The following is a 17519-nucleotide window of genomic DNA, read 5'->3' as shown; positions in this document are numbered from 1 at the left end:
GAGGGGAGAGGAGGAGAGGGGAGGGGAGGGGAGGGAGAAATATCAATGTGAGAGAGAAATATCACATTGGTTGCCTTCCTTACTCACCCCTCCCACCCCTCCCCGCCCCAGAGCCCCAGACTGGAGATGGAACCTGCAACCTAGGTATGTGCCCTAAAATCAAACTTCAAACTGAATCTTTTCCACACTACTTCTTCCATTCCATTTCTTATTTGGACCCCTTTAGTACCCCAGTTCTTTTTTTAATCCTACTTTTTATCTAGTCTCCTATTACCGTATTTTCTGGCGTATAAGACGACTGGGCATATAGAAGATTTTCCTGGGTTAAAAAGTCGTCTTATACGCCGGAAAATACAGTATATTTCGTTATCCAATCTTCTGTGCCTTCCCAAGTGTTTAAGATCCATTCTTCCTCAGTTTCCATGGCCCCCACTATCATCTTCGTCATCTGAATAATTTCTAAAAAACAATAACCCTTCCAGTTTATCACCATTAAGTTCTGAGTACCTTGTCTCCAAACATTATAAGAAATCTTGAGTGTTATTTAAGCACCACCACCCAATTATGGCAACTATTTTATTATTTCACATTTATTGAGCATATACTATGTGTTGGATACTGCTCTAAGTGCTAGGGAATGAGCTAAAGAAATTAAGTTGCTTGTAAAGCATTTAAATGAGCTAGGCCTTAGCAGTGGTCGGCAAACTCATTAGTCAACAGAGCCAAATATCAACAGTACAACGGTTGAAATTTCTTTTGAGAGCCAAATTTTTTAAACTTAAACTTCTTCTAACGCCACTTCTTCAAAACAGACTCACCCAGGCCATGGTATTTTGTGGAAGAGCCACACTCAAGGGGCCAAAGAGCCGCATGTGGCTCTCGAGCCGCAGTTTGCCGACCACGGAGCTAGGGCAATCTAATTAATCAAGGGTGCAGTAGTCTTCTTAAGCAACCGCCTTTGATTAATGAGTTTTGTATTGTTATTACCTTGCCTAAAATTAAGTCTTTTTTTTTTTTTAAATAAGGATGTTTATTAAGGACATTTCTAGCCCACAGTTAAGGATCATACTCTGCTCTATAATCCAATGTCAGACCTCATCCCCACTCAATGTAAATGACGTTAGGGAGGCCGGGCCACAGGTAGATTCTATTAATCCCACAGTAAGGGGTCCCTCCCATAGTCAGGTAATCCTTTGATTAAAACATTCCTCTATACCCTGCCTCTAATTCCTTCTTACTTTCTAAGACCCTGGGTCAAAGGGCTAGTCCCATAATGTGTGAGTAACAAGGTAGATTTAGTCTTTTATAAGGATCAATAGAAAGCTATGATGGTTTTCAGATGACTTGGATTTGAATTCTTGAGCAGTCACTCCTTTGCTATGTGATCCGAAGTCTCTCTAGGCCTCTCCTGAAAAAATGGGTAAAATATCTACCACCCAGAGTTTCTGTTTAGACTGAATAAAATATGTAAGTACATAAACATACTGTAGATATTTACTTATGACAGTTGTCTTGCCTCTTAAAAAACGTATAATATGTTTTTACTGATTTTTAGAGAGTAAGGGAAAGAGCTAGAAACATTGATCAGCTGCCTCCTGCACTCGCCCTACTGGGGATTGGGCCTGCAAACCAGGCATATGCCCTGATTAGGAATCAAACCAATAACCTCTTGGTTCATGAGTCGATGCTCTCAACCACTGAGCTACACCGATTGGACTGTCTTGCCTCTTAGAATTAAAGGCATGAAGTTGTTATTCAACCCAATCGTAATTTAATCAATTCTAATCACAATACTGTTGATCACTAAGGCCACTCAAATGGTGAAAAAACGGCAGCTCTATTACTGTTCTGAATAGTTATCTTAATATTCCACACATATTTAAAATATTTACTATAAAAATCTTAAGTCTAAAATAAGAGTGCTTTAATACCTAAGTATTCAACAACCCACAAAATCAGGAAAAGATCACAGCGATTAAAACAACACACAAATACTTTCAATGTTTAAACCATTTACTTCTACAGCATTTTCCCCAGTCCTTTAATTACAAGACTTACAGTATTCAAAGATCCACTTCTTCCTCTTTATATATTAATATAAATAGAAAAACAAAAACCTGGAAGTTTATTAACTTATTATGCATCTTGTTCAAAACAGGCTTTAAAGTAGCCTATCTTGCACAAGGCATATAATCACTGAGAAAATTTACAATAAAGGGAAAAATAAAATGTCAAGAATGAAGTTAGTAATTACAACGAGTGCTATAAGTGACCGGTATATTTGTTATGAGATGAGCTACACCCTCTTTCACTTTCAAACTTCATTTAAAGAACTTTCTATGAAGAGGTTATATGTTAATAGAAAATAATCAACATGTACTGAGCTAACTGGCCACTCTTATTAAATACTTTCCCCCAAATCCTTAAGGAACCATTTACTTTAGGAGGTAAGAGGTGTAAACTTTCAATTGCCTGTAAGTGATAAGTTTAGGCTGTATTAGAAGAAATTTCTTTTTAAATATCAACCGTCACTCTAGATTAAATTTAAACAATAAATATCACAGTATCTCAGATTTGTATTCTGAAAGTAATTACACAAAGAACTTTTGTCTTTTGGTACAATCATGCCATTTCCATAATACCTTGGAATTCCAAGTTAAAATTACCAGTTTTAACTTAGAATTCAAAATCAAGCAATTACTGCATTACTGTATAACTAATAGGTTACTACTAACATATAGCAACTAGATTATAATACACCAAACAATTATAGGCTAAAATTTAAAAACTACAAACTGATCTATATATATAAAAGCCCAGCAACCTGAACAGCAGAACGACCAGAATGACCGGTAGCTATGATGTGCACTGCAGTAGCTGACCAGCCTGATCAGGGCCCCAATCGGCACTCCCCGCCTCCGGCCAGCTGTGTCCCTGATCAGCTCCCAACACCCTAATCAGGGGCAGGACCAGCCAGCCAACCTCCCACATCCCATCCCCTCCCCTCTCCCCTGCCAGCCCAGCCCGATCAGCCCCAATCGGGGCAGGCTGGCCGGATCCCACCTGTACATGATTTTGTGCACCAGGCCTCTAGTTTAGAGATATTAGCCAACACGGTCATCAGTTACTTCACTTAGGAAGTATGTGCAAAATCAGCAAGCCAAAATTAGTAGCTACCATGATACTTTCACATAGAGGGCATTTAACTATTTGCCAGTAAATGGATCTAGTTTATATTATTAGCGTTAGAATGGTCTGAAAGAAGAGAACAATTTAAATCTCAGAAGATAACAAAAGTTATTAAACCTTGACATTTGAATGTATCTGTTAGATTCCAGATAAAACCTGTCATTACATCTAGATATGGTCCCCACTGGACAAACCACGGTCAGATTCTACAAAAGAATTTTTAGATTCCCAAAATACTAAATGAAAAAAGGAAGTTACAGAATATCATATGATCCATCCCCTTTTAGTTAAAAAAAAAAAATAGAAATTTACATATTAAAAAATAGGGACTAGGAATCTGAGTTCATCAAACAGTTAACAAAAAATCATAAAAAATTATGATTTTTGGTTTTAGAGTATTTCAAGGCAGACAATCAATTAGACACTTGTGGAGTAATGTGAATGGAGGCTTCCTTCCAGATTTTTATTATTTTTCCCCATAATCTTTTAGCTATCTTACCCATACCTAACTTTAAAAAAAAAAACAAAAAAAAAACAAGACACCATTTATTGTTTGTCTTACCCATACCTACCTTTTTAAAAACAAACAAACAAAAACAGTCACCATTTATTAAGTGCCAGGGCTAGATACTTTACCTAATATCATGAATCACAATATCCCTACACTGCCATCCTGACCAGAAGCTTACAGATACTTAAAAACAACAATTTTCTTCAGCAATTAATTTATTTAGTTTCCCAAAGCATTTAACTTCATTTTCATTTAAACAATTCTCTCTTCACACTCATACCATTGTGGTTTATGTAATATCTAATTAAATAATATAAACACAATATAAGTACAATAGGATAAATCAATTTAGGAACAATCTTATGACCTTTTTTCTTTTTTAAAAAATTTCTTTATTGATTAAGGTATCACATATTCACCCTCATCCCCCCATTCCCATCCCACACCCCTCCCCCCGTATGCAATCATGTGACTTTTATAAGCATTCTATTCAACAGTGGGAGCAGCAATAATAGTTTGCATCATTCAACATGCAATGGGCATTAGTGGGTTTTTTTTTAAATCTTAGAGCCAGGCATCAAACCCAAAATCTAGGTATGTACCCTGACCGGGAATCGAACCCGCTCCAACCAACTGAGCCACACTAGCCAGGGCAGGCATTATTAGTATTTTTAAAAGAAAGAATATTTAGTCCGGCCAGCATGGCTCAGAGGTTGAGCGGCAACCTATGAAACAGATCATGGTTTGATTCCGTCAGGGCACATAGCCCAGGTTGCAGGCTTGATCCCTAGAGTGGGGCACTCTCATAGTTGATGCTTCTATCTCTCTCCCCCTTCCTCTCTGAAATCAATTTAAAAAAATGTATTTTCTTAAAGGAATATTAATCCTGTAGTTTGGTTAAATGACGGGTAAGGAACTTCTACAGTATCTACATAAAGCACTATAGGAAAAATATATAAATACTATAAATAGAGATCACCTCAGTGTTAGGGTCACCGAAGGAGGTACGCACAAAGCCAAAAGTGGTAAGAATTTTAAGTTTATTATATCATCTAGAAAACTAGATGGGCTGAGCCCCAAAATGGCGCCAGCACCAGGGATGAGAAGGTTTTTGGGAAACTCTCTGGGCTGTCTGGATCCTGGGAAAATCCAGAAGGGAAATATAATGGTCTTAGCAAGTGGAATGTGGTCTAAGCGAAAGGGAATGTTGTTGCAAAATGATCTAAAGGTCAGTTTCTCAGGGTAGTAGGGGGTATCGATTAAATTATGTGATCAGACCTAACACAAAGCATCTGAGAAACATTAGGGATGAGAATCAGAGACTTTTTTTTTCAGAAACAACTAGAGCTCTATGAATTTCACACAAATTAACTAGTTGAATTTTCAAAACTACTCCATAAGGTAGACTCTATTATCTCCATTTTGTAGATCAAAAAACTAAGGCACATAAAGGTAAGTAACTTGCCCCAGGTCACACAGCAGTGCAACCTGGTTTGAGTGCAGTCAAACCAAAGCACTGTGGTCCTACAGTTTCTCTTAAGCTCTTTGCAATACTGCCTCTAAAGAAGTACTGTTTGAGTTTTTTAGTAAGTTCTTGTAATTACTTCCATAATCTTAAAAAATGGGGGGGGGGGGGGGGGCAGGATTATCATGTCCCAGTATGTCACTTCCTGAAGCAGATTTTTCAGTAGTTTTCCCAGAGTCCATACTCTTATCCTAGCATTCATGGCTCACCACAACTTGATCCAATTTGTATTGCTATAATTCCAATCCAAGACTTTTAACCAAACAGCACATGCGTTGTGGAAACCAGTACATCAGATCATCTTAAACTGGGATGTACAGAAGCACTAAATATATATGGTCTATCACATGATATTGCACAAAAACCAGTGTTTCTTTTATTCAGAGAATCCAAAAATAGTGTCTCAAGAGGGGAGTCAACATGGCTTCTTAGAAAAGTATAAAGCACCAACTATCAGTACCTAAAGTTTAATCCTCAATCAACCACTTTTTAACTATATTGAGTTTAATCCTCAATCAACCACTTTTTAAAAATATCTCTCCACAAGTTACTTAACAACCTTGGGAAATTTATTTAACCTCCCTGGGGCTTAATCTACTTGTAGCATAAAAGAGCTGGAACAGTATAAAAATCAGCTGAGACTAAAATACCAATTCAAGACCCCACTAGATGTGATTATTATGTAGGTGTGGAAGGGGGACCCAAGAATGTTCATTTTTAATAAGCATTCCATGTAAATAAAACATGTCCCACAATGAGAAATATTTAATTAAAAGATCTCAAAAGCCCTGGCTGATATGGCTCAGTTGGTTGAACACCATCCCATGCACCAAAAGATTGCTGGTTCAATTCCCAGTCAGGCCACACACCCAGGTTGCAGTTTCGATCCCCAGTTGGGGTGCATACGGGAGCAACTGGCTGATGTTTCTCTATCACACTAATGTATCTCTCTCTAAAATCAATAAAAACATTTTTTTGGGGGAAAAAATCTCATAAATCAATTCTGACTCTAGTTTCTCCATTTCACTTAACAGGGTGCTACTTTCCATGTCCAAAACACAAGTTCTGGCATAAAAAGAAAATTCTCTACTTCGTCATGGGATTTGTTTTTGCACCTTTCACCCAATACGAAGAAGAAGAAGAAGAAGAAGAAGAAGAGGAGGAGGAGGAAGAAGAAGAAGAAGAAGAGGAGGAAGAGGAAGAAGAAGAAGAAGGAGAAGAAGAAGGAGAAGAAGGAGAAGAAGGAGAAGAAAGAAGGAAGAAGAAAGAAGGAAGAAGAAAGAAGGAAGAAGAAAGAAGAAGAAAGAAGGAAGAAGAAAGAAGGAAGAAGAAAGAAGGAAGAAGGAAGAAGGAAGAAGGAAGAAGGAAGAAGGAAGAAGGAAGAAGGAAGAAGAAAGAAGAAGAAGAAAGAAGAAGAAGAAGAAGAAGAAGAAGAAGAAGAAGAAGAAGAAGAAGAAGAAGAAGAAACAATGGATGAGATTTGGCAGTCCTACAAACTGAACTTGCATTCTCTTAAGACAGATACAGTTGATTCAACTAAGTTTTATTTTTTAAAATATATTTTTATTTATTTCAGAGAGGGAGGGAGAAATAGAAACATCAATGATGAGAGAGAATCATTGATTGCAGGCTTTCTGAGCTTTTCTCCAATGGGTATGTATTTCTTTATATACAAGTTCCAATAAACATACAATGCTTTGTCCTAACTAAGAGTTATAGATATTTGATGCTCTGCTGTATTCAATGTACCACCTTAACAACCCCTTTTTAAAAAGTAATGTCTTGCATATATATTAAAAAACAAAAACAAAAAACCTGTCTCGCCCTAGCCGGTTTAGTTCAGTGGATAGAGTGTCAGCCCTCGGACAGAAGCGTCCTGGGTTCGATTTCGGTCAAGGGCATGTACCAGGGTTGCAGGCTTGAACCCCGCCCCTGGTCAGAGTGTGTGCAGGAGACAACAAATTGATGTGTCTCTTTCATATTGCTGTTTCTCTCTATTTCTCCCCCTCCTTTCCACTCTCTCTATAAAAAATAAAAATAAAAAAAAGATCAGGTGAGGATTAGCAAAAACAAACAAAAAACACCTGTCTCAATCATTTCAGAAAAATGTATTTTATTTCAAAAAAATTATCTGAAGATTTTAATGGAGGAAGGGGAATATCACCAGAATTAAAATACTTACTTTCAGCTTTGTCTAAAAAGTCAAACTACTAGCATTAGCAGCAATTCATAAATCTAAACAAGTGTAACTCAGGGCTCATTTAGCAGTAATTCTGAAAACTAAATGAGGAATTAGAACCACATCATTAAAAAAATAATTTAACAATCTAAATACTTAATTTCTGTGTTTTGGATTTCAAATAAGACCAGCATTCAAGAACCTATTCTAAATCGCATTTGTGTAGGAAGCTATGCAGAAATACTATTTGATGCTATCTAAATTATCAATACTTTCCCCCCTCAAATTTTCTTTTATTTGTGATTACAAAAGTGACCCACATGCATTACAGAAAAAAACAGAAGAGAAAAGCAAGTACAACTTCCACAATCCCAATTACCTGGAAAGAAACCACTGCAAAAACCTTGTTGTATTCACAATCACCATAGCAAAAATTTATTCAGGAAAGAAGCATCAATATATGCCAAGTCTCAGAGAGGACAGTCAGATGAGGAACAGAATATTTACACAATTTCAAAATATCTCTCCACAAGTTACTTAACAATGACAAAATGACAAACACTAACTATACAATTGAGAAACTACTTAACACCTTAACTAAGCAATCAAAATAAACTTCCTGGTAAGGCGTTAAAAAAAAAAAAAAAGGCATCAAGTGTCTCCAGATGATAGAAAAACACATATTACTTATTTAGTATTCCAGCCAAAAATGAAAAACTGAATCTAATCATGAAGAAATCTTAAACAAACCCAAAATGAGGGGCATTGTATATATAACTAATGTGCCAATGTCACAAAAGATAAAGACTGAGGAACTCTTCCAGATTAAAGGAGACTAGAGACCTGAGAATTAAATACAATCTGTGATTCTGGAGTGGCTAGTGTATCAGAAAAAAAAAAAAAAAAAAAAAAGCTAATAAAGAGCATTATTGGGACAACTGATGAAAACAGACTATGGACAATATTAAAATGTTGTAGTTTAAATACTACATCAATGCTAAATTTCCTGAATTTAACCACTCTGGTTACCTAAAAAAAAAGATATTTGTTCTTAGGAAATTAATACAGTATTTAAGGATTGTAAGAGGGCATGATATGTACAATCTACTCTCAAATGGAAAATTTACATATATATATATATATATATACATACATATACACATATATATGAGAGAGAATAATAAAGCAAATGTGACAAAATGTTAAAAATCAGATCTATAAGGGTATAAAGAAGTTTTGTACTATTCATGTAACTTTTCTATAAGTTTGAAATTATATTTTCAAACTTATAGAAAAGTTACATGAATAGTACAAAACTAGTACAAAAATAGTACAAAAATTATACTAGTCCTTTATATTTTGCCAGTCAAAAAAAAAACAAAAAACTGGGTTATTTTAAAAGCATTCCTCAACACACACACACACACACACACACACACACACACACACACACACACTAGAGGCCCAATGCATGAAAATTCGTGCAAGAGTAGGCCTTCCTTCCCCTGGTTTCCAGCACCAGCTTTCCTCAGGCACCTGGAACCCAGGCTTCCCTCCTCTGGCTGCTGGCAGGAACCCGGGACCCAGGCTGGCTTCCTTCCGGCCGCCCGAAAGCACCCGGGACCTGGGCTTGCTTCCCCAGGCCCCAGCTTAGGAAGGACATCTGGAAGACGTCCGGTCTAATTAGCATATTACCCTTTTATTATTACAGATTCATTCATTGGTTTGATTCCAATTAGTTTTGGAGGCCCTCTCAAGTACATCTGTGAAAAAAAGGCAATTGTTTTCAGATGAATTGGAAGTGTCCCTCTCTTGCTTTCCATCCAAGGAAACTTCCCACCCTACACACACACACACACCATAAATACTTACCCTACCCCATTCAGTCACAGCTAATTAGAAGGATCAAGGTGGAGAATAGTGGCTCTCTGACCCCTTCTCAATTCCTGTGAGGCCCAATTGTACTTTCTTTAAATAAGTTCTGTGAGAATTCCCTATAGCTTTATAACAAATCTTTTATTTAAGCTAGTTGGGGCTGATTTCTTTTACTTATAGCCAAACAAACCCTGAAACAACAGGCTTTTGAAAAGTAGAAATAAATGGTGCAAGACAAATAATTAAATTAATCTTTTGTCTGTGCTTCAAAAATATTGTTTTTTGTATTGGGGGGGATAAATGGTGATGGAAGGAGACTAGACTTTGGGTGATGAACACACAATACAATATACAGATGATGTGTTATAAAACCGTACACTTGAAACCTATATAAATTTTATTAACCAGTCACCCCAATAAATTCAAAAATATTGTTTTAGTGGGGGCTTAATGGTAAGATGTAACAAGGCTGTGTCAATTCAACCAATTATACACCTTCCTTTAAAGAGAAGCAGAAAAGCAAACATGGAACAATCTTATTTTCTGGAGAAGAGTATGTAGCAGACTAAATCAGACCATCCCCCCTCTCCCCCAACCTCAATTAATTTATGGCTGCCGAAGCACAGTCCCACCAGTCACATCAAGAATCTTCCTATCTTTTGACACACTATTGAAAAGGAAATGGGTTTTCAAATTCTGTATTCTGTCTTTCTTTAAATAACATATAAAGCAGGATAAAAGAAATTCAAGAGGTCTCTCTCAAAAGTAGAAACTACTAAATTTCATTATTACTTTGAAGTAGGAAAAACAATATTAATAGATTTTATCTTTCTCATATATAGTCTCCTGATATGTGAACTTCTGAAAAAACAAAACTGTGTGGTTTTTTTTCCTGATAATTATCCTAAGTGATAATGGTTAATTCTTTTAACCAACCATTCCTCATTTTTTTGCTAAAAACCATTATTGATACTAGGCTTTACCTTACCCTTAGACCAACAGTGAAAAAAAATGGAAATCAAGGAAAATTGTTTCTCTTTAAGTAAAAAATGTCTTAAATATCCTTTGAAAACAAGTCAACATAGATTAAAATTTTTTAAAATTTTCTGGTCTCGCCATGACCGGTTTGGCTCAGTAGATAGAGCATCGGCCTGCGGACTGAAGGGTCCTGGTTTCGATTCCAGTCAAGGGCATGTACCTTGGTTGTGGGCACATCCCCAGTAGGGGGTGTGCAGGAGGCAGCTGATCAATGTTTCTCTCTCATCGATGTTTCTAACTCTCTATCCCTCTCCCTTCCTCTCTGTAAAAAATCAATAAAATGTTTGTTTTTTTAAAATTTTCTGGTCTCAGATAAAATGTTAGATAACATAATTACGTGAACTTACTTTAAAATTACCTTATAGATACTACAAACCAAAACTAACTCAATCCCACCAATATATTACTTTGCTTTCTGCCACAGGCTCAGACCTTAAATGCTGCAACCACATTGGCTATAACACAGGTGTGATTACTCAATTTAATCTTTCTCAATAACAAACTTCAGGACCAAGAATATTTATTACTTTGGATTAACTCTAAATTGAGCAATCATCTAATAGTTGCTAGAAAATTATCTCTCTTCTTCAGTTGTTTAGAATAAAGAAAGCTGCATAATAACTTGTTTCTCATGTTGATCTTTATGCAGGTCCTTTCTCAAAACAAGATTTCATATTTGAGACAGTTTTAAAATGCAAAAATAAATATTTTAATTAAAAGTAATCTGTGACTGACCTGTTACATTCAAAATGACCAACATCACAAACAGTTTAGGTAAATAACCAAATCAGATTTTTGATAAAGCTGTAAAATTCACCTAAAATACAAAAATGGCTTTCCTAAACCGTCTAAAAATAAATTTGATTTATGAGCTGTCCATGAGGAAAAAACAACTGATTTCATATTAAGTGAAACACAGGACTACTGTTCTCTTGACTCTAAGTAAAAAGCATATGTTACCAATGATTAATAAAAACTTCTCATTCTTAAAAGACACAAATAAATCACATTAGCCTGAGTCAACAACATTTGAATTATAAATGCAGCACTTAGCAAAAAGGTTCACAATAACAAACAAAAAAATTTCTTTTGGTTAAGTCCTACCTCTTTATAAAATACGAATTGTTTGATTGCAATAGCAAAAATTTTAGTTAAATACTGTCTACTTCAAATTTAATGCACTTAAAAACAATTTTCAACCACAAATATTACTCTTCCATATTAAATAAATATTTAGGTAATACAAAATATTATCTTTCACTACTAAAAAAACACACGAGACTCCTCTCAACATGTATACATTGGAAAAGAGACAGTAAAAAAAAAGACAGTGAGCCACTCCAATATCAACCCAGCCTAAAAGCTAGCTAACTTTTATACAGCAACATCTCAAATAGTATCTATACAAATAAAAAGGTAATATGCTAATTAGACCAGGAAACCTTCCGGGAGACCTACCGGATGTCCTTCTGGACAAAGCCATGGTGGCAGGCAGAGGCAGAGGCGGTTAGGGGCGATCAGGCCAGAAGGGGAGGGCAGTTGGGGGCGAGCAGGCTGGCGGGGGGGGGGGGGGGGGGGCGCAGTTGGGGGCAATCAGGCCTAAACCCGAAGTTGGACATCCCCCAAGGGGTCCCAGATTGGAGAGGGTGTAGGCCGGGCTGAGGGACACTACCCGCCCCCCATGCATGAATTTCATGCACTGGGCCACTAGTCCTTTATATTTTGCCAGTCAAAACACAAAAATAATTTTATCTTAAAATAAAAGTAATTCTGTATTCAACATTAAAAAGTAAGTCTCACTGGATACAAGTATTTAACACTTATTCTAACATATGATATGAAACAGTTCCCTGATCACTATGAATATTTGAGATGTAAATGTGTTCACTTAAACAAAAGCTTTAAATTCAACAAATAATTGGCGCCTACCATCTGCTAAGAATAAATCCTTTGATGATAAAAGCTATTATACGCTATTAAATTTTTTAAAAATAAATGTAGCGTCTTTTAAGAAAATTCCATTCTAATATTTCTTAAGAAGTTTTTAATAGCTCTTCAAAGTCCAATTGGTTTTATACAACATTTTAAACACACAATGGTAGTACACATTAAAATCCCAGTAGTAACTTCCAGAAAAGCTGAATTGTTAGGATTTATATAACATACTTTTAAAAATAAAACCATAAGTTTAAAGGTCTGATGCATGAAAATAGGTACTTTATTCTTAGAAATAAAATACCAATTTAAGAAGTTATCATTTTGCTAAGACCACTAAGGTATGGATTAAGGGAAATAATTTTTCCTAACTTATTAATTGGCTTTTTTCCTCACTTCCTCATTTTTAGATCCAAGAAGTCTTAGAATTTACTGTGGTATATATGGTAAGAATTCGCTGGCTGGAAGCTGTGAGGAAGACAAGCCAAAATTGTAAGAGAGTTATCAGAGACCTAAGGAGTTGAAGGGAAATGAAGAAGCCCCATAAAAAGGTTCTAAACTTAAATTCAGATCAAAGGGATTCTATAACTCACACTGACAACAAAAGGGAAGTATGATCAAAATGTAGTCTCTAAAAATAAAATTTGCTCTCCAATTACATTATGATTTTCTACAAACCCAGTTAAACAGATAAACAACTAATCCCTCAAACTCAGCTATCCTAAGAACAAAGACCATTTGACTAGTTTTCCCCCAAGGGACCAAGTGTTTCAAAACTCTGGAAACAAAAATTATGCCTAACCTTTTAAAAATTTGCCTCGACAATCCCAACTTAAAACTTAGTCAACTGGGATGTACAGCAATAAAAAACAAACACTGATAGCCATGTTATTTATAAAGTAACCACTTAAAATAAAGTGTAATATACTTAAAAAAAAAAAAAGCCAGTCTGGTTTTATAGGAACCAAAACATATCAAAACAAAAAGAAGCAAACAAACAAAACCCAAAGCAATGAAGCAGGCCAGTATGAGGAAAACTATTCGAGTGAAGGCAGCTTTTTTTATAGTAATTTCTAACTTGATATTGTTTGTTTGAAGCTAAATTAAGTCCACATGCTTTATGTGTCTAGACCTGACCAAGGTCACTATCAAGAAAAACCTGGGTATAGACAATGTTTCCTCCTATGGCTACATAAACCAAATCTCCCTAAGAGTATACTGATTTCCTACATTAGATAGTAATTTAAAAGTACCAACTTAACCACCGTTATTAATCACTTAGTCTTTCAAACAAATGCACAATCTTTACACAGGAGTTAAGGATCTGTACTTATATGATCACTCAGCATATTACAAACCCCTCCACAAACTCTCCCACTACCCATCAACATTTCACTTTACAGTACGATAAAATATTTCAGAGACTCTAAGTAAGGATAATTGCTCAGTCTTCCATGATGAAACTCCGTGTCAGTTATTTTTACAATAATTTTGTAGAATAGAAACTTATCAATCTAGTTCAAATATGAACTTTATGATTCTCTTATTCCGTTGTATATATTTAGAGCAAAATTTACAATAGAATAAGAGAATCATAAAAGCGTATATATTCTCCAACCTTTTTAAGTACTGCTGGATTAAAAGGCACTCATCTTTCAGTTGCTTCTCAATTAGAATGGTCATTAAATGCCATTAATTGCCCACTCATATCTCACTGCTTAATTCAGGCCAAAAAAATTGACCTCCCACTATAGAGATGAAATCATCATTCACACTTTAAAAAAATACAGCTAAATTACACCACTTCATTTTCTGCATCAATCTATAAGATTCTGAAATTAGCACAAAGTGGATTCAAGACCCTGTTATGGTGTGGCTTTCATTTAAAGTCTATTAGGAGTGACTAAATTTCACATCCTATTACAGATAAATGGGCACATTGGGGGCAGGGGGATCATGAACTAAAACCATACTTTTTTATCTACAAATTATGATAGTGTGCCATAAGACAATATTAAAAGGCAGCAAAGCATGGAGCTTCACTTTATTAAATAAAATACACAATTACCTTAGAAAATTCTTAAGGAATTCTTAAATATATGGGGGAAATGGATGCAAAATTTAATAGTGAGAAAAACAAGCATCTCCACACCCTGTGAAGTAACAGGTTTGGGCTTGTTTGTACAGCTCCCTAAAAATTAATCTGAGAGTACAAAAACCATAATTCACAAAATTGGTAAAGACTTGGATGGGAAACATTTCACTCTAGATTAAAACATCTAGTCATACAAACCAGATCGCACTTATTAAACATTTTAATTTACTTTAGCATACTGACTGAAAGATGCTTGGATTAAACCGAGCAAAAACTATTATTTGTCCCGAAAGATTTTTTTTTTAATGTGTAAAAGAGTACCTAGCTTCACTAGTGAAATTTCTAAGGCTACTACCTGAGTGTTATTTTTTTCCAAAGTGGTGTCTGTCACTTTATTTGCCTCTCAGGAAAAACCAATAAAATCAATCAACTAAAACACAGCATTGTAATTTGCAGTAAAGTCCACATATTTTTGTTAACAGTTTAAGGAAGAAAAAAGCCCAGTCTTTCCATGTAAACATAATAAGCCTGTAATATGCTGCAGACAAACGCACTGCATGGGGTGTGGAGGACCCGAGCTGATTAGATTACCACAACATCAGCCTGGGGCCGCCATTTTTAGAATCTGTAAAGGACAAAAGAGGGAAATTTCACTTTTTACTTCCCATCTCGGAAATTAAAGGGGAAAACGGACTATTTTCCAATTAGGTATTGATGTCTCCAGCCTAGAGCTGAATGCACCTCACTTAATTCTGCCCCCAAGGTTTCCAGACCTCCAAATACCTCACATTTATTCACATCTCCAAAAAGGGGGCAAACAGGAAAAACGGGGTTGACTCTAACGCCAACTCTGGCCCTTTCTCTTTGCATTCAAATTGTATCATTTTTAAGGCAGTGTAGCAAGAACGGATCTCCACGGAACTAAGGCCAGGGGAAGAGAGCCCTCGGATTGTTGTTTCTCTCCCTCCTCCCCCGTTTAGCACAGTGAACCGTTTGTTTCTCCTCTGTGTCCGCTGCCAGTGTTTGTGCCAATCCCTTTGGTCAAAATAAGCTTTTCTGAAATGTGCCATACTGTGGGTCCTAAGCCTCCGGTACAGTAAAGGGCAGCGATAATGCCCGCGAAGTGGGGGAGGAGGCAGAAGGCTGGGGACTGGGGTGACCACCTCAGGGGCGGGTTTACCTTCCCCCGGGGAGGCTGAGAGGCTGCCTCCTCCTCCCACAAAGGGAGACGGAGACCCAGGCCGTTCGCTTACCAACCCTTTGCTATGGACGGTACAATTATCCCGGAGGCTGCCGGGGAAGAAATGGAAGAAAATGAGGCCTAGGACTGTCAGCACCTGAACAAGATGCAGTGGAGGGAAGGGAGGGCTGGCAGCTCCGGGGACCCCTTCGACCAAACCCTTCTAACAGCCACAAGCCCCCCTCCCCACCCCAGCAGCCCTAACCTGCCCAGGAGGAGGGCACCCCTCCCCTAACTCCCGCTCTCCAGGGGGGTTAACTGCCAGTTTCCCCTTCCCCAGCCCTAAAACCCGCCATAATGCTCCCTGCCCAGGGACAGGGGAGAGAGAGGGTGAATTCTATTCCAAAAAGCAACGTCTGGCCCCAACCAAGATTACCAGGGAGTCAACGTCTCCTCCCCCGCCCCCCACCCAAGGATGAAGATGAGGGGACCCCCTGTCCCCCTTGGAAACACACGTCCCTCCACCCCGCAAGCCCCCTGGACTCCCAAAGAGACGACAGGCACTGACCTGTGATGCTCACACACCAGACACCCGAACCCCGTTATTGGTTCGACCCCCGAAGGAGCCTCTCCACACCTTCACGATCAGACGACCCCCCGACAGCAGCCACTGCGGACGCAGGACCCGGCTCCGCACACCCCCTCCCCAAACAGCAGCGCGCAGCCTCTTCAGCAACCGAGGAACAGGGGAGGGGGCACTCCGTCCGTCAGCGGGAACGCGGAGGCGACGGCGAGGCTGCTCCGAGTGTCTGTGGCCCCTCTGCTGCCGCTCCCGAACTCAGGCACGGTTTCCGACTGGGCCCCCTGCGCTCGCTCAGTGTCACTGCCTCTTGCTCTGGGAAAATGGCGGACACGGCGGCGGCGGCGGCGGCCGCGGCGGCGGCGGCGGCGGCGGCGTCCGCGGCGTCCAGTGCACGGGGCTTGCCCGCCCCGCTCCGCAGGGGCAGAGGGGGAGGGGACGAGGCTGCCCGCCGCCATTTTGCTTGTGGGCTGCCACCCTCCGCTGTTGCCTCTCCAGAGGCTCCAAAACCGGCACCTGGAGGCCGAGAGGGGAACAGAATCTCCGTCTTTCCCACAAAAAGATGCATTCAACAATTCACTTGGAGGTTTGGGGGAAGTTTCGGTATCTGGTGGGATTGATTCTTTACCCCTTTTCCCCCCCGAGTAGCCCTCGAGTCTGGATAACGGTGAGCTTGGGCACGCCACGACGGGATGGAAGCCTGAGGCCCGTAGGCCCTGGGGACGACCACCTCCTCCCATCACCCTCCTAAGTCGGTGCACTTTCTCCCACTCTGTCCCGGCCTTCCGCTCCCCCCACCCCAGGCTGGCCTCCAGGCGCTAGGTGAACTCGGGGTGTAAAATGACACCCACTGGGGGCTGAGGCGGCTCCAGTGCGCAGGCTCTGGGCACAGGATAAAAGCGGAGCTGGCGAGTCCAGCGCCGTCTCGATGGAGGAGCGAGAAACGGAAGAGATCGGGGGGAGCAGTAAGAAAAATACAGCCGCCATCAGCGCCGCCTCCCTGCCACCGTGTATCGGGGTAAAAAGCTGTCGTTGCTGTCGGTGCAGTTGCTGTCGCTGCCTCCTCCTTCTCTTAGCCCCGGGGAAGGATCTCCCCGCCGAGGGACCATGCGGGGAAGGGAGCGGGAGCTCCTGTCTGTGGCGGTGACTCAATGGGGGAGGGGCAGACGGTTATCTCGAAGAAAAAAAGGACAAGGCCAGAGAAGAAAACATGGGTCCCCCCCCCCGCACCCCCCTAAAATGGCACGGTGATTCCCGCTCTTGTTTTCGGGGTCTTTCCCCGAAATGGCGGTTTCCGTCTAGTCCTTGCCTCCCAGCGACCCGAACGTCTGGGTAAACCGGGTGGGGAGAGGCCGAGGCGGCCCATGCAGCCAATCAGTGCTTGATGTGTTCCGTCCGGCGCGCTGTGATTG

The 17519-nt window shown here is 39.2% G+C and overlaps 1 protein-coding gene across 3 annotated transcripts in view; it reads right to left on the bottom strand.

Moving 5' to 3' along the window:
- The window catches only part of KMT2E (lysine methyltransferase 2E (inactive)), a 96093-nt gene extending 79658 nt beyond the window's left edge, over window positions 1-16435 (bottom strand). For 2 of the 3 annotated variants that reach the window (XM_079785837.1, XM_079785838.1), the window contains exon 1: window positions 16096-16433. The gene's annotated coding sequence lies outside the window, so the exon portion shown is untranslated. Of the gene's footprint in view, window positions 1-16095 lie in introns of all 3 variants that reach the window. The other variant, XM_079785839.1, reaches the window with a different exon arrangement.
- Between the last annotated feature and the right edge of the window lie 1084 nt (window positions 16436-17519).

This window comes from Cnephaeus nilssonii, assembly GCF_951640355.1.
Source record: "Cnephaeus nilssonii genome assembly, chromosome: 12".
NCBI lineage: Eukaryota > Metazoa > Chordata > Mammalia > Chiroptera > Vespertilionidae > Cnephaeus > Cnephaeus nilssonii.
Note: the sequence above shows the minus strand (reverse complement) of the source record. Positions and strands in the feature narration are given on the sequence as shown.